This window comes from Siphateles boraxobius, unplaced genomic scaffold (assembly GCF_051911475.1).
Source record: "Siphateles boraxobius isolate OS27281-9 unplaced genomic scaffold, OSU_SipBor_1 54, whole genome shotgun sequence".
NCBI classification, from domain to species: Eukaryota; Metazoa; Chordata; class Actinopteri; order Cypriniformes; family Leuciscidae; genus Siphateles; species Siphateles boraxobius.
In genome coordinates, this window is record NW_027509180.1 from 1,774,777 (window position 1) to 1,795,806 (window position 21,030).

At 42.8% G+C, this 21,030-nt stretch overlaps 1 protein-coding gene across 1 annotated transcript in view; it reads right to left on the minus strand.

The window, feature by feature from the left end:
* The window catches only part of LOC143714490 (uncharacterized), a 98,910-nt gene that overhangs the window by 75,590 nt on the left and 2,290 nt on the right, over positions 1 to 21,030 (minus strand). The window lies entirely within an intron of this gene.

Below are 21,030 nucleotides of genomic sequence, written 5' to 3' on the forward strand. Positions count from 1 at the left end.
AGTTCGGTGCACGAATGGAAGTGAATGAGGCTTTGCGATTTAAAAAAAATAAAATAAAAAATGTATCTAGGCCTATGTGAAATTCTGCAGCCATTGTACGATTTTTTTTTTTCTCGGAAGGGCAACTTGAGTCGAGAAGGGCATATGGGCAGTTGCCCGGGCAACCTGAGCAACCCCCCTGTGCACGTCCCTGACAAGAAGGTTCTTGCCACAATCCCAAAGCAAGAACTTGCCGAAGTTGCAGCTGACCTGGACATGGCCTTGGGTGAGCACAAGATGGAACGGGCTCTAGGGGTCCAATGGTGCATTAGCTCAGATAAGTTCCAGTTCAGAGTGAGGGTAAAAGAGCATCCTTTTACCAGAAGAGGAATACTGTCTACAGTGGCCTCAATTTTTGATCCTCTTGGATTTGTGGCACCTATCATTTTGAAAGGTAAACAGATTCTACAAAGGATGTGCCAAGACAAGGTAGGATGGGATGAGCCACTTCCTGACGACCTCAGGCCGCGTTGGGAAGCATGGCTCCTAGACCTTCATAATCTTTCTTCGGTAGAGATACCACGGCACTACATACCATTGGCAGCCAAGGATGTTCAGCAGTGTGAACTTCACCATTTTTCCGATGCCAGTGTTTCTGGTTATGGAATGTGTTCTTATCTTAGGGTTGTTTCGAAGTCTGGAGAAGTCCATTGTGCCCTTGTTATGGGGAAGGCAAGGGTTGCACCTACTAAGGTAACAACAATCCCAAGGCTGGAACTCTCAGCTGCGGTCGTGGCCGCAAGGACAAGTGATCTGCTAAAGAGAGAAATGGAGATCAAAGATCTACAGGAATACTTTTGGACCGATTCCAAGGTCGTCCTTGGTTACATTAACAATGATGAAAGGCGATTTCATGTATTCGTAGCCAATCGGATCCAGCAGATCAAATCGAGCACGAAACCAAGTCAGTGGCAATATGTTGCCTCAGAAAATAACCCGGCTGACCATGCCTCTCGTGGACTCATGGCAAAGGAGCTTGTAGAGTCTAACTGGTTCACGGGACCTAGTTTCTTGTGGCAAAAGGACTTTCCTAAGGAAGAAGAAATTAAGCTGAAAGAACTCCATGAGGACGACCCAGAAGTCAAAAGAGCACAAGTTCACACAACGAAAGCAAATGAGGAAAGGTCCCTAACAGACCGACTTCAGAAGTTTTCAGATTGGAAGAGAAGCGTAAGAGCAGTAGCAAGACTTAAGCGCCTTGCAAAGGAGGTGAAAGGTCTTAAAACAAGATCCAATGAAGTTACGACACTTGAAGAAAGACTGGATGCTGAACAATTCATAATCCATGCAGTTCAAGAAGAAGCATTCAGGGGTGACATCAAGGCTCTTAAACAAAAGAAAGAGGTACAAAGAGCAAGTCAACCGAACTGCACAAATTGAACCCTTTCATGGACAGCCAAGATATCCTGAGGGTGGGAGGTAGATTGACACAAGCAACACTCCACCCTCATGTCAAACACCCAGCTATCCTCCCCAAAGGACATCATGTGTCTCGATTGTTGATAAAGCACTATCATGAGAAGGTGAAGCATCAGGGTCGTGGAATGACCATCAATGAACTGCGCTCCAGTGGGATTTGGATCTTGGGGTGTAGTAGTGAAGTGTCATCACTCATTTTCAAGTGCATCAAATGCAGGAAGCTCAGAAAGTGTAATCAAGAACAAAAAATGGCCGACCTTCCACCAGAGAGGACGGAAGCTATTTACCTATAGTGGTATGGACTGCTTCGGACCATTTTATGTTAAAGATGGAAGAAAAGACCTGAAGAGATATGGGCTTCTATTCACCTGCATGTGTTCACGTGCCATCCACATTGAGGTACTGGATGACCTTTCCACTGATGCCTTCCTGAATGCGTTGCGCTGTTTTATTGCCATAAGAGGCAATGTAAGCCAGCTTCAAAGTGATCAAGGCACAAATTTTGTGGGAGCACGCAATGAATTCCAAGAATTAATGAAAGGGATGGAGCGAGAACGTGTGAAAGAGCTAGGATGCAACTTTGTCATGAATCCACCTGCTTCCAGTCACATGGGCGGCGTCTGGGAGAGGCAGATTCGGACCGTGAGAAGTGTCCTCACATCTATCCTAGACCAGTCTGCTGGAAGATTAGACAGCACTTCATTAAGAACATTCCTGTACGAAGTGATGGCTATAGTGAATTGTCGACCATTGACCACAGAACATCTCAATGATCCATTAGGACCTGAACCCCTAACTCCAAACCACATATTGACAATGAAATCGTCAATAATCGCACCACCACCAGGCGAGTTTGTAAGGGAAGATCTCTATCTTCGGAAAAGATGGAAGAGAGTACAGTACAGAGGCATTTCCCTCTTGGCTCTCAACGAAGGCGGTCGCATTTTCTCTCCCTCTCCCTCCCCTCGCCTCTCCTGCTTTGCTTCTCTCGTCACGTCTACTGTCTTGTACTTTGAGAGACCCTCGCTACACTGCTCTCCAAAACCAAGAAATTATGGATTTGATCAACTGGTCTCTCAACGCAATTGACACCATCTTCTCGACGAGAAGCTTGGGTTCGGGGGAACCTGACTGCCCTGCCGGGACGTTCGCAGCTGGCTACACGATGGACGCGTGGGAGAAGTGGCGGGTCGTGTGTCTGGCGGCTCTTTCCGTGGAGGACGTTGAAGATATCTACCTATTCGGCACCATGATAACAGGTCTTCTGCTGATTGGATTAGGCATTGCCCTGGTTTACCGAGGAACTAAGGAGACGGTGACAGCTGTCAAAAGCCCCGCAAGGCTGCCCGTGATGATTGAGGCGGTGGGCAGAGCTGTCTGCACTCAGACTGGGTCTATGAACCACAATATGGATAACATCATGGAGAAGCTCACAGCTTTGCAAAGGCAAATGGATCGTTTCAGAGACCAAAACGGACCAGGAGAATAGCCTGCATAAATTGAATGCGGCTACTCGCCCGAAGACCAAACAATCCCAATCTTATCTGTTTCGGCACCCCCCTACCAGCACTGGCCTTGGCCAAGGCCGCTGTTGGAACAACAACTCTCCCGGAAGAGCACTGCAGTGAGCCGCTCTTGCATTCCTTCCCCGACTCCTCAGACACCTGCTGATTGTTGACTCTGCCTGGGACATGATCAAGGTTGTCTCCATGGCAACTTGCTGTGTATCGCTATGACAATCCTGCGGACTGAGGCTCCTAGATTATGGTGCTGGCTTAGCGACTCTCTCCAGGCCTACACACACATGAACTTACACATACACAGATATGCACCTAACCCACACCCCATCCCACGCCTTCGCCGCTTCGTACCCCCAGTCTGACAGGCGGGTCTGTGACCAGCGCCATAATGGCTGCAGGACCGGATGCTGCTTGCCTGGGCTGGACTACCTCCATCCCCCACTCCCCACCATGTTGCAATGTCTTGTTTGTAGAGTGTACTGTTTATGTGCTAATGTTGCTGAGGTGTTTTTTCCTGTTCCCAGACTGTTCTCCTTACAGGAGCATAGTCTGGGGGTCGCCTTTTTTTTCTCCTCACCTCTCCTCATGTCATGCTGTTTTTTTGTTTTTCTCAAGTTGGCGCTGAATATAGCAGCCTCGGTAACACCTTATTACCAAAGCAAATTCCTTGTATGTGCACAACACTACTTGGCAATAAAAATTCTTGATTCTTCTTGATTCTTGATTCTTGTCCAATGAATTTTGGACCAGGTGGAGAAAGGAGTATTTGCTGAATCTGCAGCAGAGGAGCAAATGGAACAAGGAAAGGAGAAATGCTAAAGTGAATGACATTGTCCTGTTGCAAGATGATGGCTCACCAAGAAATCAGTGGAAGATGGCGAAGGTAGTTGAAGTCTTCCAAGGAGTTGACGGAAGAGTCAGAAAACTCAAGCTGTTACTTAGTGACACAACACTAGACAGTAAGGGCACACGCTCAAATAAGCCACTTTACTTAGAAAGGTCAATACACAAAACAGTATTATTGCTTGAGGCTGAGTAAGTAGGTTAGTTCTTCAATATCATTGTTTTGTTTATACTGAAAGGATATGTGTGTTTACATAAATGTTTTACAAGATTCTGTTAACAATGTTGCAATGTGAATCACACAATGTGTGATGGTGGGAGTGTAAATGCAGCCGTGTTTTTTCTGTATTTATTTTAAAATACGTACTTTTATTTTGACATGAGTAAAACCGGAAGGAAGATCTGTTGCGCAGTGAGCTACAGACAAGAGGTAAACGTGCACATGTGTCGGTGATGTTATCTTCTAGTTATTTATTTATTGTTACTTCATTTTTGCATGGTGTTTTGCTATAATTGTGTGCAAGTTGGAGAATCGTATTTTGACTGTGAAGATTGCTTCTGGGGAATGACTCTGCCGTTGGTTGAGAAGCAGGCTAAAGTGGTCAGTATTTTTCTGTATTCTTTAGCTTCAGTGCGAAGCCATGTGATCCATGCAATGATTGCAATGTTTTATGTTGTCTTTTGTTTGTTTATCTGAACTTTTAGTTCTACGGTGTTAATAAAAATCAGTAAAAGGAACCGGAGTCTCGCATTCGATCAATGGGCGGCATAGCTACTGTAGAGAGACTGACAAACCCCCCAAGCCAGATTCCCAGTGAAATGCTCTCAGTGAGAAAGTGCAGTGAGTTTGCTTCTTTCTTCTCTGAGAAAATCAATAATATCAGAAAGGTGATCAGCTCATCCTTGAGTTGCGCTGGTGTCAGGCAGATCAGACAACAGCCTGAGAAAGTAGCCACTATGTCTGATTTCAAAGAAATTGATGGCAAAATTTTGGAAGAAACCGTAGAGCACCTAAAAACATCAACCTGCGCCCTTGACGCACTTCCCACATCTTTTTTCAAACATGTGTTACACAGCTTAGAAGCAGATCTCCTAGAAGTGGTAAATGCCTCACTTCTCTCTGGGAGTTTTCCGACCTCCCTGAAAACTGCAGTTGTCAAGCCCCTCCTGAAAAAGAGCAATCAGGATAAGACCATATTAAACAACTATAGACCGATGTCAAATCTTCCTTTCATAGGCAAGATCATTGAAAAAGTTGTGTTCAATCAGCTGAACAAATTCTTAAGCTCGAATGGATACTTTGACCATTTTCAATCTGGTTTCCGACCGCACCACAGTACAGAGACCGCGGTCATAAAAATAATAAATGATATTCGCTTAAATACTGATACAGGCAAATTATCAGTGCTGGTACTACTCGACCTCAGTGCTGCATTTGACACTGTCGATCACAAAATACTTCTTGACAGGCTGGAAAACTGGGTCGGGCTTTCTGGGATAGTCCTAAAATGGTTCAGGTCATACTTAGGAGGCAGAGGTTATTATGTGAGTATAGGAGACCATAAGTCTGAGTGGACATCCATGACATGCGGAGTCCCGCAAGGCTCAATTCTTGCGCCACTCCTATTCAACCTGTACATGCTCCCAATGAGCCAAATAATGAGAAAGAACCAAATCGCTTACCACAGCTATGCAGACGATACACAGCTCTACTTATCCCTATCGCCTAACGATTACAGCCCCATTGACTCCCTTTGCCAATGCCTCATACCTCACTGACCTCCTCTCCCCCTATCAACCCTCACGGTCCCTCAGATCCACCTCAGCCGGTCTCCTCTGCATCCACAAGTCCAAGCTCCGCAGTTTTGGGGACAGAGCCTTTTCCAGGGCAGCTCCCAGGCTCTGGAACTCCCTCCCCCATGAGATCCGCACCTCTGAGTCCCTCACCATCTTCCAGTCCCGCCTCAAGACCCATCTCTTCACCTCTGCCTATCCGTAGCCCCACGCCCCTCCCATCCCTATATGTTTTTTTTTTTTTTTTCTCTTGCTTATTCACCTGCCCTGTAAAGCGACTTTGAGTTCGAGAAAAGCGCTATACAAATTCAATTTATTATTATTATTAATGCATTGATGAAGTAAACAATTGGATGTGCCAAAACTTTCTTCAGTTAAACAAAGACAAAACTGAAGTCATTGCGTTTGGAAACAAAGATGAAGTTCTCAAGGTGAACGCATACCTTCAGTCTAGGGGTCAAACAACTAAAAATCAAGTCAGGAATCTTGGTGTGTCTCTAGAGTCAGACCTTAGTTTCAGTAGTCATGTCAAAGCAATAACCAAATCAGCATATTATCACCTGAAAAATATTGCAAGAGTTAGATGCTTTGTTTCCAGTCAAGACTTAGAAAAACTTGTGCATGCTTTCATCACCAGTAGGGTGGATTATTGTAATGGACTTCTCACTGGCCTTCCCAAAAAGACCATAAGACAGTTGCAGCTCATACAGAACGCTGCTGCTAGGATTCTGAGCAGAACCAGAAAATATGAACACATCACACCAGTCCTCAGGTCTTTACACTGGCTGCCAGTTACATTTAGGTTAGATTTTAAAGTATTATTATTGGTATATAAATCATTCAATGGCCTAGGACCTCAATACATTGCAGATATGCTCAGTGAATATAAACCCAACAGATCACTCAGATCATTAGGATCACATCGGCTAGAAATACCAAGGGTTCACTCTAAGCATGGCGAGTCTGCTTTTAGCTACTATGCCAGCCGCAGCTGGAACGGCTTCCAGAAGAGATCAGATGTGCTCCTACAGTAGTCACATTCAAATCCAGACTCAAAACACTTCTGTTTAGCTGTGCATTTACTGAATGAGCACTGTGCCACTGTTCGTCCGACTGTTTGCACTGTATTTTATTTTATGTTTTAATTATTCTGATTTCATTTGATTATTTCTGTATTTTATCTTTTATTCTAAATTCAATTCAATTCAATTCAAATTTATTTGTATAGCGCTTTTCACAATACACATTGTCTCAAAGCAGCTTTACAGAAATTGCATTTCGGAAATGTACATAGAAAAATACAGTTAGTTAATCAAGTATTAATTTATGGCATAACATATCGCCGGCTTTGAGTCGTCTCTTCACAGGCGTCGAGTCGTCTCTTCACAGGCGTCGAGTCGTCTCTTCACAGGCGTTGGGGCATCTGAAGTCTCCGTGAGAGGCTGGATACAAACTGGAGCTGACGAACGCTATTTACCTCGGGACTAGCGTCCCGAGATAACAGCAGAAAGGCAGATGGGAAATAATTAGCATAGCTGATGTTCATAATGTTAATGCATTCGAACTGATTCAGCAGTATCAAAGGTTAAGCATTAAGTGAATGCTTGGTTAAAGAGATGCGTCTTTAATCTAGTTTTAAACTGGGACAGCGAGTCTGAGTCTCGTACAATATCAGGAAGGCTATTCCAGAGTTTAGGAGCTAAATGCGAGAACGCCCTCCCTCCTTTAGTGGACTTAGATATCCTCGGAATGACCAGAAGCCTCGAATTTAGTGATCTTAAAGAGCGCGATGGATTGTATGGCGATAGAAGGTCTGTTAAATACACAGGAGCTAAACCATTTAGGGCTTTATAGGTCAGTAGGAATACTTTGTAATTTATACGGAACTTAATAGGTAACCAGTGTAGAGATGATAAAATAGGTGTTATATGATCATATTTTCTTGATCTAGTAAGAACTCTAGCAGCTGCATTTTGCACTAACTGTAGCTTGTTGATTGAGGATGTAGGACAGCCAGCTAATAAAGCATTACAGTAATCTAGTCTCGAGGTCATGAATGCATGAACTAAACTGTTTTAATTATTCTGATTTCTTTTGATTATTTTAATTTCTTCTATGTAAAGCACTTTGAATTACCATTGTGTATGAAATGTGCTATATAAATATGCTAAATATAAGCATCTAAGAAGAAGGCAGAAGTCATGAGCTGGATGTTTGTTGCCAGTGGATTTGACTGACAGGGACAGGGAGGCTTTTGTGAGGGCACTGTCCACCAGAGATGATGATGATGTACTACTGCCACAGGATTCTGAGGGAAAACCATTCCCAGAATACCTATTGTACAGCAAGGCAGCCAATGGGAGGAAAAAGGTGAAGAGAGACTGGGTAACTTACAGCAAATCTTCTAATGCGCTGTATTGCATACCATGTGTGTTTTTCTCTCATTTACAAAAAAGAACTATAAGAAGCAAGACAGTTGCAAGCCTTTGATTAGAGTTATGTAAAGGTGATAACAGCTGCGCAGAGAGGGCCCAGTTTGATTTGTTTGTCATGGGGCCCAAAATCTCTGGCAGCCCCCTTGCTGAAATTGTGACATTTTGAAATTACAGACTGAAAGGGAGCGGATACTCTCATGTGAAGTGTCACTGTATACAGCAAACTGAAGATGTTCTGTAAACTTCACCTCTATTGAAGACAAAAGTGTCATTATCCAGCTCAATTCAACTCAATTATTCTGTGTTCTCATACAAAAAGGTCAAGTACAGTTTGATTGACAGTATTTTCAGAATATTAATTAACTGAGCGAGCCGAATGTGACAGTGGCAAGAAAACAAAACTCATCTTTTTTTTTTACATGTTTTGAACATTCTTCAAAAAATGTTGCAAGTGATTTACCACAGTAAATACATGTTACAAGTCGTTCATGTAAAATAAAGTGTTACCCAAAGTAATTGCAGTTTAAGAACATTGTTGCACAGTGAAACACGATGTACAGTGTTTGATCTAAACATTTCACTGCAGATTGTTTTGTAAACGAGGCATTATGTAATGCACGGTTTGTGAAGAAACTTTAGTTGAGACATGAAGCACTACTGTACTGGATCTGACAGCAGCTACATCACAAACTGCAAGTGAACAACTTCATAATGCTTTGTCTGTAAATGATGATTATATATGAATGTTTTCAACACATGAATTGACATTAGCCAATCATAACAGAGGCCGTTTAACTGTCAAGCCTTAAGAGACACGCCACTAAAACCAAGAATGAAGGATGAAAATAATCATTATTGCTAATATACCATATAAGTGTTGAGCTAAGTGAACCTGAAGGTAGTGATGATGAGATGAAGCTTCATGAAGCTTTAAAGCTTTCCAGCCTGATGTGTTTATCAATGGTTGATTTCTCGAGGTTTCGAATGCACACAGCGACACCTGCTGGTCAATGCAAATATCATGCAGAACAAAGTCCTCAGTGGTGTGTTATGGACATTAATTTTACTTCATGCAGGGCTGCCAAGGCTGAGACTCACAATCGACACTTTACACACACTCTCACGACACATATCCATTTTCTCACGCAGAGATAAATCACGAAGCAAAGAGGACACTGACACCGACAGACAAGATAGATCAGTTACTGTTGATATCAAACACATTCTCAGCTCTCAGATTCTGTACATTTTATCACGAAATTCAAATAATAAATATGGTTTTGACGTGACAGATCGATAGCACCTCAGTGAACCGATCATCTCTTACTCTTTAGTACTAGTAAATAGTAAAAACACTAATGAACAATAGGTGTGTTGAAAGATACAGCACAACTTAAAGCTCCAGTAGGTAGCTTTTGTGAACAAATATTTGTAAAAAAACTGTCATTATGTCCTGAAAGTAGAATATGAGACAGATAATCTGTGAAAAAAATCAAGCTCCTCTGGTCCTACTGCCATTTGCAGAAATACACCGCTCCCGGTCAGAAACAAGAAATCAGAGCCAGGAGGAATGTCTTAGCAGTGTCAATCACGCTCGTGTACGCGCTGATCACCCCTCTCTTGCACAAACGAGCGTGTACCGTCGTTCGTGACTCTCCTGTTCAAACTCATTCATCCAAATGAACGAATCTTTTTTCGAGTCATTTCGTTCATTCAACGAACGAATGACTCGAAAAAAGATTTGTTCATTTGGATGAACGAGTTCGAACAGGATCACGAACGTGCATCACAGAACAGAGCAAGGCGAGCATTTGGGCTTATAAAACTTAAAGTTTTTTATTTATTTTTGAAATGACCGATCGTATCGCTAGATAAGACACTTATTCATCGTCTGGTATCGTTTAAAGCCCTTTGAAGCTGCACTGAAACTGTCATTTGGTCCTCGAAACATTTGTGTCTTATTGAAGTCCATTATATGGAGAAAAAGCCTGGAATGTTTTCATCAAAAACCTTAATTTCTTTTCGTCTGAAGAAAGAAAGACATGGACATCTTGGATGACATGGGGGTCAGTAATTTATCAGCAAAAGTTTTTTTTTTTTTAAAGTGAACTAATCCTTTAACGTTATCTTAGTAGCTATAACTTATAGAAAGAGTGCAACCTTATAAAGTTACACGTGTTGCAAAATACATAATGATTTGAGGTTGGTCCTTGTTTGTAGTCAAAGTATGGGCAGGCCATAGTCAATGTAAAGCATATTGTTGATGTTTCGTCCCTATTAGTGAATGTTCCATAACTGTTTATAATCCGCCGTCATCAGTGGTCCTGCTTACTAGCCTGTGCATTCACGGCAGGCTCCGCTGTGGGGGAGGAGCTGTGGAGGGAGGAGCTGTGGGGGAGGAGCTGTGGGGGAGGAGCTGTGGAGGGAGGAGCTGTGGGGGAGGAGCTGTGAGGGAGGAGCTGTGGGGGAGGAGCTGTGGGGGGAGGAGCTGTGGGGGAGGAGCTGTGGAGGGAGGAGCTGTGGAGGGAGGAGCTGTGGAGGGAGGAGCTGTGGGGGAGGAGCTGTGGAGGGAGGAGCTGTGGGGGAGGAGCTGTGGAGGGAGGAGCTGTGGAGGGAGGATCTGTGGAGGGAGGAGCTGTGGAGGGAGGAGCTGTGGGGGAGGAGCTGTGGAGGGAGGAGCTGTGGGGGAGGAGCTGTGGAGGGAGGAACTGTGGAGGGAGGAGCTGTGGGGGAGGAGCTGTGGAGGGAGGAGCTGTGGAGGGAGGAACTGTGGAGGGAGGAGCTGTGGGGGAGGAGCTGTGGGGGGAGGAGCTGTGGGGGAGGAGCTGTGAAGGGAGGAGCTGTGGAGGGAGGAGCTGTGGAGGGAGGAGCTGTGGGGGAGGAGCTGTGGAGGGAGGAGCTGTGGGGGAGGAGCTGTGGAGGGAGGAGCTGTGGAGGGAGGATCTGTGGAGGGAGGAGCTGTGGAGGGAGGAGCTGTGGGGGAGGAGCTGTGGAGGGAGGAGCTGTGGGGGAGGAGCTGTGGAGGGAGGAACTGTGGAGGGAGGAGCTGTGGGGGAGGAGCTGTGGAGGGAGGAGCTGTGGGGGAGGAGCTGTGGAGGGAGGAGCTGTGGAGGGAGGAGCTGTGGGGGAGGAGCTGTGGGGGAGGAGCTGTGGAGGGAGGAGCTGTGGGGGAGAGCTGTGGGGGAGGAGCTGTGGGGGAGAGCTGTGGGGGAGGAGCTGTGGAGGAGGAGCTGTGGAGGGAGGAGCTGTGGAGGGAGGAGCTGTGGGGGAGGAGCTGTGGAGGGAGGAGCTGTGGAGGGAGGAGCTGTGGAGGGAGGGCTGGGAGGAGCTGTGGAGGGAGGAGATGTGGAGGGAGGAGATGTGGAGGGAGGAGCTGTGGAGGGAGGAGATGTGGAGGGAGGAGCTGTGGAGGGAGGAGATGTGGAGGGAGGAGATGTGGAGGGAGAAGCTGTGGAGGGAGGAGCTGTGGGGGAGGAGCTGTGGAGGGAGGAGCTGTGGAGGGAGGAGCTGTGGAGGGAGAAGCTGTGGGGGAGGAGCTGTGGAGGGAGGAGCTGTGGGGGAGGAGCTGTGGAGGGAGGAGCTGTGGGGGAGGAGCTGTGGAGGGAGGGCTGTAGCGCAGCAGAGAGCAATGGGGTTGGACCTGTAAGTTGTGGTTGTTCAAATTTTCAGGCTAAGTCAACATTTTCTCAAAACTCCCTACTGCTGCTTTGACAAAATGTATATCGCTTATACTTAATATCGATAATCAGTGTTTTTCAACAGTGGAAAGAGGTCAATATATCAGCTGGAGAACAATATGTCACGTAACGTTACATTTACCTCAGGAAAGCCATTTAATGACCATAGAACGCTAGTTGGCTAGAAACATTTGCTATAGAGACGAGTATTTTGCTAAATATGTGACAATATTACATATTTATTATATTTTTACTTGTATCATTACAATATTATAACATTGTTATAATAATAAAAAGGCATTATATTTATATTTGAGTTGTTATTTTTAACCTTTAATAATAATACCAGCTGACAGAACCTTCTGTATGTTTACATTAGTTGAATTTTATTTTTCTTGAGAAAATAACATTCATCTAATGTACCTAATATTTATATTGGTATTATTATTGATTCAAGATCAGAATCAAATCACAGAATTGAATTGAAATAGTGAAATCTGTGTCAAGCAATAATAAAAACATTAGCATACCCTGTAAACATTGTAACATGTTGTCACTAAACTTAATACAAATCTGTTTAGTCACTCCAAGCTGTACTCAGAAGTTGTCAGCCCTGCTTGATGTAATGTATGAGCTTGCAGGACAACAGGCAATAGTTTAGTGGAAAATGACTGTGTTCAAATGAGCTGAAGATCTTTGTAGCAGAAGCTGTCACACGTCTACTCAACACTGCCGTTTCTGAGGAACAGTCCCTCACCCTCATACTTGTGCCACAGTCACACTCGTCCCAAACTAAAACTAAAATAAAATACTGTGTGGAAAATTTTATTTAAATACAAATACAGTATTTAGTATTTTGAAAATACACAAAATACATGTGAAACTGGCGATTCAGTGCAGATATCCCTATTAGGCTGAAATCTGTCTGGACCTATTCTGAGTGCCAACAAGCATTTATATGTGTGACACTACTTAGAAACCTTTGTTTTCATTGTATATCCCTCTTCCCTTCCCCTGCCCTGTAGGAAATACAAAACTACAAAAAAACTAACAAATTTCAATGACAAACGAGGACTTAACGAGGGAGCGCGGTAACGGGAAACAAGGAGGCGGGACAAGAGGAGCACTTGACCAACACAAACAGAGACAGAGCCGTGTGCTCAAACACAACACTAACACACACACACACTGAACAATGACACGACTGACAGAACGGTCAGAGGAGAATCCCGACAGAGAGAAGTGAAGAGAGAATGATCAGTCCCAGCAGACACAGATCACACTTATCACACTCTGAAAAATGATTTTATTTTGACACACTGACATCAATAATCAGCCTGTGAATCTCAACAATGGTGACAATTATAAAGCATGTTGCAGTGCATTCTGGGTGCCACCAATCGGAAGTCATTCATGACTCCCATCATGCATTGCGGTATGAATAAATTATGATCTGAAATGTCTTAGTAATATCCTTTTCCTAATTGAATATTCTGTTTGTCACCATTGTTGAGATTCATACACTAATTCTTTATGTCTGTACCTAAAAATGTAAGAAATTTTTTTTTTATCAGAACAACTTTAAGAGAAATCCTTTGGATTATTGGACATCTTGTACTGTAGAATCACTGTGATGTTGTAATCAACACTATACATTTAAAGTCAGAGATTAGGCTCTAAATTAGTTTTGTGATGCAAGTCAAGTGATGATTATGTCAAAACATATAATTTGTGAGAAGGTAAAAATTTAAAATAACCACAGAATCGAAAATAGCCCTAGCTTGAGATAAATACTAAACTGAAACAACAGGAGAACTGGACATTAAGAAAAAATCTACCTTGCATGTACTCTGGTCATCCAATAGCACATATATTCTCACTTTCTTTCCAGGATTTGCCACTGAGTCGTCCTCCACACACTTCAGTACACATAGAGGTATAGTTGAGCTGATGCACATGATTCAGTGTAGAAGAATCTGCTATAATCCAAGATCCTGCATGAAGAGCTGAGATGTGTCCATCAGCACTCCATATGCTTCAGATGTTGTGCTTCGACAGCATATTACACGAATGATTGTAGAGCTGTAGTGCATTGAGAGGAATGTAATAGTAATGTGTCATTATCCAGATCAGCCGTCTTTGATATTTCCAAACCCCAGGTGATGCTTGTCCATATACACTGAAGACGTGCTCTGGAACGACAGATTCTGCAGGAGGAGAGCAAGTGCTTTCAGTGTAGAATGGACAGATGGAGAAGTTCACTTATCACTATTAACTCTCACTGAGGGACGGCGCTTCTGCCGCTGTTTCTGGTTCAAAAGTGGCTTGTATTAAAACAAAAAAAGACCTGAAATATTTCAGTTGGTGTGCAATGAATCTAAAATATATGAAAGTTTAATTTTTATCATTACATTATGGAAAATAATTAACTTTATCACAATATGCTAATTTTTTGAGAAGGACCTGTATGTGAAGCTTGTAACCTATAGGCTCCTCACTGTGCAGAATGTTATTTTGGTCATGAAAAATGAATATTAATAAAAGAAATCAAGCCACAATGTCTCACTTTTTTATTGATTTTTATTCAAAAATATTAATTTCTCACTGCTGTCGAAGGACTGGATAATTTCTCCAGCCTTTGAAAACATCCTCTCACAAGGGACACTTGTTACTGGCATGCAAAGATATTTTTAGCTAGGACACAAATGAGGAAAATTACTGCTCTCTCTTTCCAGTAAGTTAGGGGATCATGAGTTCTGGGCAAAAACGCATCGTTGAGGTATTTTTTCACTTCCACTTTGGCATCAGCTGTAGCATTGTGTATCATCTGGGTTTCACGGATACGATTATCAAAAAGTTCATGTGTTTCTACTGGTGTTGATGTTGATGATGGGCCTGGGAACAATCTACATTGTTAAAAGCGCTATATAAATGAAGATGACTTGAATTGACTAGCCTATATATGCATCTATCTATTAATCTATCTGTCTATATATATTTCTATCTATGCATCTATTAATGTGTCACTATATATGTATACCTTGTCTGTCTCTATCAGTCAGTGTGTAAATTTAAATGTAAGCCTAAATATAACTAAACAAATCGCACTATAAATGTCACTATATCACCAAAAATCCGCTATCTCAAAATCAAACTCCTCTCACAAAAACCCACGAGGTCAAGATGCCAAGACGTTTGACTTCACTTTTATACAGATGTGTGATTGTGTGGTCTGTTCTGTTCCCGACCCCGACCAATCAAGCTGATTCGGCGGACCATGTCACTTGTCGAAACACTTGTGAAACACTCCGAAGCTTCATTTAGCCGTAGTCACGTGACATGGGTGTTTTGAATCACACTTCGGATCAGTGTTTCGAAACATCTGCGCTTCGGGATCTCAAAAAGCTTCGGAACGTAAGTTTCGTGTCAGCCATCCCTAGTCACATGTGTTAGGGCTGTATATTATTACAATATATCAGGTTAGAATACTTATAGTATAGTGTTATTATTAATTATAGTAGCTATATTATTGTCTTGTTATATTAATTAGATAAGATTATTTGGATTGCTTTGGATTTTTGGATCTGGACTGCTTTTTGTTTTGGATCGCCCTTGTTTGCTTTTTTCGACTCTTCTTTTTTCCTGTAATTGAGCCGCTAGAAAGAGGAGATCCTCCCCTGCCTGGGCTCAACAGAAGCATCCGTATCCTCATTTATACCAGCTGAAACTGGCTTTGTTATGTTCCCCTGCATCCTCTGTTCCTTGTGAAAGTATATTTTCCAAGGCTGGAGAGGTTTTGTCCAAGAAGAGGAATCATCTAAACCCCAACACACTTGAACAAATTCTGTTTCTCAATAAAAGTCTATTGTAATCCTTCCTTCACCCTCCCCGAACTGCAGTGTTGCGGTTTGCTCCTCTATACCCCCAGTATAAGCACAACACTGCACTAAAACTAGCAACAGTTCTTTCCCACCCCAGACTATTCTGTTGCAGTTTACTTTATTACACTCCCTCCACCATAAGCACTGCACTCAACACTTCTGTCACTTCTGTTGTTCATACTGTCACTATCCAAACCATTTATGAATAATGAATTAACTGTGTGTGTGACAGTTGTCTCTGCACAATTCAGACAGAGAACGATACATATGTTATACCCAATGGAAAAATGTCTGCTCAGGTCTTTTTACTATTGCAAATGAAAGGTTATAGACATTAACAGTGAGAAGAAAATAAATAAGAGAATTGAGGGGGGGGGGGGGGGGGGGTCATCATATACGGACATCATATGTCTGCTCAGGTCATTGGTTCAGATTAATGAATTAGTTTGTCTGCTACTCTTTGCACAGTAGCTAGGTGTCACTAGTGAGCAATGCTGAATGAAGATTCGAGTAATGAACCTTTGGGTGAAGCAATGCGAGGTCTCAGTGTTTCAGGAAAACAGTGGTTCTCAGTGGTTTGTAGGGAAAACGCCAGTATGGAGGGATGAGTTGATGATGTGTGTGAGTGCTGGTAGAAGTGTGGGAGAGAGGGCTTGTAGACGGTGTGAGGGGATGGGGTCTAGATGTGGTAGGATGACTGGAGATCAGGCCCAAACTCGAGGAACCATGCGTCCACTGAAAGAGGAGATAAGACAGATCGCCAACTCTCTTGACCGATGCCAGAACCAGCAGAAGGACAGTCTTCAAATTAATCAACTGGGTTTAGAGATGATCACGGCTCTATTGTGGTCAAACTGTGAGTTCTCACACTCATCAGTAACATGTTTCCAGACCTCAACAGTGAGATCACAGCTATGAAAACACTACGGAAATCATGTAATGTCACACTAAGAGCACAGCCCACACACACCTCGGTGTAAAGACACATCTATTTATCATAACAATTCTTATCATTTGGCAATGGAATTTTGCCAAATATTACTTTCTTAAAATTAAACTAAACTAAAATAATCATTAATAGAACCCAAAATATTTTTTTACAGTTCCCGTCCCTAATCATTATCTCCTTTGTTTCTGTAAAACTGACTGCAGTCTCATAATTACTGCAAGCTGACAGGTAATTCGCTGCTTAAGAAAATAGAGGATGTAATGAGAATGATCTAAAAGAGTAAAACTGTCCTCATTTTCACACACAACAGTCTATTTTAGCCTATTATGGCCCATGTCGGAAGTCACTTTATGAATGTAATGGCTAAGATCAGTACTATTTCATAATGACAGTATGTATGAAGCCAGAGTCAAAATGAATCTCTGAAAGTTGTGTCTGTTTTGTCGCGTGAACTCTTGACAGTGTATGTGACTGAGGTCTGGAGTTGATTTCTGTGAGTAAGCTGACATCTCCACTCTCTGTTGTTATCTTCATTCAGGAGTGTTGTAGTCTGAGTCCTGATACAGTGATCTGATGAGAACTCAAGGGCTTCACTTTTGGCATATCAATGTGTTTATTTTATTTGTTGCAATTTTGAACACTGACACCTGGGTGTTCTCTATACTTAAAGTTTCTATTTCACTTAAAGACTTTGTGGTTATTTTAGTCTGTTCATAAGTCAAGTCAAGTCAAGTCATCCTCATTTATATAGCACTTTTAACAATGTAGATTGTTTCAAAGCAGCTTTACAGAGATAAAGATATAATTTAAGGTAACAGAGATTGGTTTAGTTTTATAGTGGTTCTTGAATAATGTTTTTTTCCAGCTAAAGTTAGTTTTGATTGATTCACTTCTAAATGATCATTTGTTATTAAATTAGGGCCGCTAAGACGCACCGTTCTCTCTAAACAGACTTTAAACGTGAAGCACACCAATATTGAGAATAAGGGTTTATTGAAATAAAGTTAATAATATTCAGAGGCTACTTAGAGAGATCTAACAATAAACTAACCCGCTTAAATCTATCTAATCACTCAATAACTGAAGTGCATAAGCTCGGATAAATGACTCTTACAATTAAACCGTTTGAAAATTAAATATAAAACCAGTCCTAATTGAAAGAGAACAAGTTGACAAAAAGATTGAATCCAAGATTGGGTGAAAATATGGTATAATGAGTGATTTATAAGCAATTTTTTATAGGCCGGTCATTTTGACCCGGGAAGACCACAAGTGTGACTATGTGCCATTTTTTACAAAATAAAAGTTTTTCAAAACAAACTTCCTGATGAAACATTAAAGTAGACTAGTGTGATCAACACTACCAACTTTTTAAAATATTTAATTTAATATTTCCAAAATTATTCAAAAATATTCAAAAATAATGTTTTTTTTACAAATAAAATGAGATGCCTACTCATAGATAAATGAGGCCCACGATTAATCAGATGCAAATAGAAATATAAAACCAGTCCTATTTGAAAGAGAACATGTTGACAAAAAGATTGAATCCCTGATTGGGTGAAAATATGGTATAATGAGTGATTTATAAGCTATTTTTTATATGCCGGTCATTTTGACCCGGGAAGACCACAGGCGTTATAGGGTTTTGAACACCACATGAGGGTTATCAAAGCAGCTTCACAGTGTTTTGTGAAAAAGTTTGTTTCTAGAAGAAAATTGCGTCATAGTCCACCTTAAGGCAGATCAATAATATTGTTGAATATGAAATGAAATGTCTGAGAAGTGCATATTGTGATCGGCTCAACACACATCTACTCTGAACACAAGGATATTCTTTTGCACACGAGAGCATTACTGTTAGTTTCACTTCCTTATTTTAGCAGTTTCCTGCATCCCGTTCAATTCTAGAAATAAAACTGCAGTCAGAAGACACTCGCTCGTGTAACAGATATGGAAAGACACACTCACACATGGCCTTCTTTGCACTTGACTTTATCTTTTTGAATAGAAAAAGTACAGATAACTTTGGCTGAAGAGAAACTACAGCAGACATTCATAAAACTAGAAAAATAGAAATTACACATTCACTCAACTCATAATACAAATAATTGTCAGAATGTTAAGACATAGACAATAACCACAAGAAATGAAATCGTTCACACTCGTGTGACGCATGTGGAAATTCATTAAATATACTTTCAAATACATGTATGAAAGAAATTGCCTAGAAAATTTTCACTTAAAACATTAGGCCTATTATCACAATTAATCTGTTAAAGTCCCTGTAAAGTCAAAAATAAGTATGTGTTCTGAATTTGTCACACCACAGAAAAATGTGTTATTAGCCAGACAAATTTGAATATAAACATAAAATAAGCTATCAAAATCTTGAAAAAATGAGCAGTAGTCTCTGCTCTCAAACGCTGGGGGCGTGTCCGCTGCTGCGCTGAAACCACGCCCACTCGCGGAAAGTTTACACTCACCAGCTGTCGGCGCGACGGGAGGATGAAGGCCGAGGCGGGAGATAGCCTGTTCGGCCCCATTCACCAGTAACAGTGGATTATCAATGAATCCCAGTTGCCTCCGGCGAAAGTTTATAAAACTATCCCATGTAAAATGATCACTACAGAGGCGGGTTTTGGCGGTGATCCTCAGCTCTCCATCAAGGTGTCTCTTCACAAAATGAATCCACCTCTTCTTGATGTGATTGTTTTTCGGAAATGTAAAAAAGGACACTGATCTGTTTTGTATGTGACCGCATCCAGGTACTACGCATTTCCGTGACGAACGCATAGGTAGCTAGCAAACTGTAGGCTAGTAACTAATTATACTGAAAGTAACTCGCGATTGAGTGGCAAACTGACATTATTAATGTGCTCTATTTATATTGTTAGGGGAGGGGCCAGCATCAGTGGCTCCAGTGCGTCATCAAGTAGGGGCGTGTCCAGGAGCTCAGGGGCTCCAGTGCGTCATCAAGTAGGGGTGTGTCCAGGAGCTCAGGGGCTCCAGTGCGTCATCAAGTAGGGGCGTGTCCAGGAGCTCAGGGGCTCCAGTGCGTAATCAAGTAGGGGCGTGTCCAGGAGCTCAGGCACTCCAGTGCGTCATCAAGTAGGGGCGTGTCCAGGAGCTCAGGGGCTCCAGTGCGTCATCAAGTAGGGGCGTGTCTAGGAGCTCAGGCACTCCAGTGCGTCATCAAGTAGGGGAGTGTCCAGGAGCTCAGGCACTCCAGTGCGTCATCAAGTAGGGGCGTGTCCAGGAGCTCAGGCACTCCAGTGCGTCATCAAGTAGGGGCGTGTCCAGGAGGTCAGGGGCTCCAGTGCGTCATCAAGTAGGGGCGTGTCTAGGAGCTCAGGCACTCCAGTGCGTCATCAAGTAGGGGCGTGTCCAGGAGATCAGGCACTCCAGTGCGTCATCAAGTAGGGGCGTGTCCAGGAGCTCAGGCACTCAAGTGCGTCATCAAGTAGGGGCGTGTCCAGGAGCTCAGGCACTCCAGTGCGTCATCAAGTAGGGGCGTGTCCAGGAGCTCAGGCACTCCAGTGCGTCATCAAGTAGGGGCGTGTCCAGGAGCTCAGGCACTCCAGTGCGTCATCAAGTAGGGGCGTGTCCAGGAGCTCAGGCACTCCAGTGCGTCATCAAGTAGGGGCGTGTCCAGGAGCTCAGGCACTCCAGTGCGTCATCAAGTAGGGGCGTGTCCAGGAGCTCAGGCACTCCAGTGCGTCATCAAGTAGGGGCGTGTCCAGGAGCTCAGGCACTCCAGTGCGTCATCAAGTAGGGGCGTGTCCAGGGTTCATCTCCGTCTTCCTGGATCATCATCATCACCATCGACCTTCAGTCTTCTCCAGAAGACTAGCTGTCCTCAGCGTCCCTGTGTTCTGCTTCATCTCTGTGGACATTTAATCCATCACGCTTCCGGTCATTTGACCGCTCTATCTCAATAAACCCTTTTACTCGCAATTGAACCATCGTCATCATATCATTACACACTTACTATTCTATATTACGATACATTACGAGCTCATGAAGGGGAACAAACATCTCAGGAAAGGAGACATATTAAACGCAACTGCAGGCTTTTTATATTTAAAAAAAAAACATTTTAATCTAAACTTTATGGTGTCACTATTTCTTCAGGGTGATCAGAGTTTTCTGAGAAGAAGAAAATAAAACAATGAACAATCCTCTGAGTTTTTGCTATTGTAAATATAGTCGCAGATTCGCTCTAACTCATCAGTGTTTTATTGTAATATTGTCGGCATCTCTATTTCCTCTGGGTGCTTCGAGTCCTTCCTCCCTGCAAAATAAAAGCATTGACTGACCTCTCGTGTGTGTTTTTATCATGATTGCAGATTGTTCAGATCAGATGAGTGTGAATCATCAGATTGTGTGCGGCTCAAAACTCACCAGCTCTTCTTGCACAGATGATCTGAAGAAGAATCACAGTAGGAGCAGCAAACACTGCGATCTCAACAA